Here is a 1020-nt window from a genome sequence, read left to right as displayed (position 1 = left end):
ACCGTGTCGGGGGTGGGCTGCCAGCGCCCCGCGGCCCCCACCGCGAGCAGCAGCGGCGGCAGCAGCGCCCGGAGCATCGCGGCCCCTTTAAGAGAACCCGGAAGTGTCGCCGACAACCCCCCCCTCCGCGGGGCACGTGACCGCCGCGAGGGCGGAGCCCGTCCTTAAAAGGGCAACGGGGACCGGTGGTTTTCAGTCTTAAAACGGCGACGCCGCGCGTGTGGGGCCCGCAAAAAAATAAATCCGTTTTAACGATTAATAAATAGTTAATGATTAATAAATAGTAAATAATAAATTAAACATTTAAAATAAATTTAAAATAAATTTTAAAGTAAATTAATTAATCTAATAATTTAACTATTTATTTTATAATTCTTTATTATTACTTTTATTAGTCTAATTATTATTATTATTTATTTAATATTCTAATATAAGTTGAAAAATTAAAAAACCAATTTATTGTTTCCATTGGTTTTGTTGCATTTTTGTCAGGGGGGGGCGGAGCCTGGTCTTAAAAGGGCAACACCACGTGTAGGGTCCACACACGAACTCCATCAGTAAAAATAAATATATTTTACCGTTTTTATCGCTTTTATTGCTTTATTGCACTTTTGTTGCTCCCACCCAAACCGGGGAGACCCCCCCCCGCCCGCGGGGGGGCGGGGCTAAGGCAGGGCCACACCCAGAGTGGCGCCCGTTTGAAGGGGCGGGGGCTGTTGTGGCCCCACCCCCTCTCCTGGACGGATGGGCGTGGCTGAACGAGGGTCACGCCCCTTCGGTCGCCCCGGTGCATCCTGGGAAGGGTCCAGTCAGGGCTCGGCCAATCGCAGGAGGGGACCCGCGGGGGTGGGGACGCTGCGGGTGGGCAGGGGGGTGTTATGAGGGGTCAGAGGTCACGGGGGTCACAAGGGGGGTCAGGGGTCACCCCCGGGTCAGGGGGGGTGGGTACCTGAGCAGCTCCTGTGCCCCCAGCAGGTCGTGCAGCAGGAACGGGACCCCCAGGCGGGCGCCCGGGGGGGG

At 54.2% G+C, this 1020-nt stretch overlaps 1 long non-coding RNA gene across 1 annotated transcript; it reads right to left on the bottom strand.

Annotated features, from left to right (window-relative positions):
• Positions 1-572: 572 nt before the first annotated feature.
• Positions 573-1020, bottom strand: LOC113979111. The gene is made up of 2 exons (XR_003537722.1): positions 950-1020; positions 573-855 (listed from the first exon to the last, which is right to left on the bottom strand). It is a non-coding gene; the product is annotated as an uncharacterized LOC113979111 (long non-coding RNA).

This window comes from Neopelma chrysocephalum, unplaced genomic scaffold (genome assembly GCF_003984885.1).
Source record: "Neopelma chrysocephalum unplaced genomic scaffold, ASM398488v2 Primary Assembly neopelma1_2465, whole genome shotgun sequence".
Taxonomy (NCBI): Eukaryota; Metazoa; Chordata; class Aves; order Passeriformes; family Pipridae; genus Neopelma; species Neopelma chrysocephalum.
This window is presented reverse-complemented; position numbering and strand designations above follow the sequence as displayed.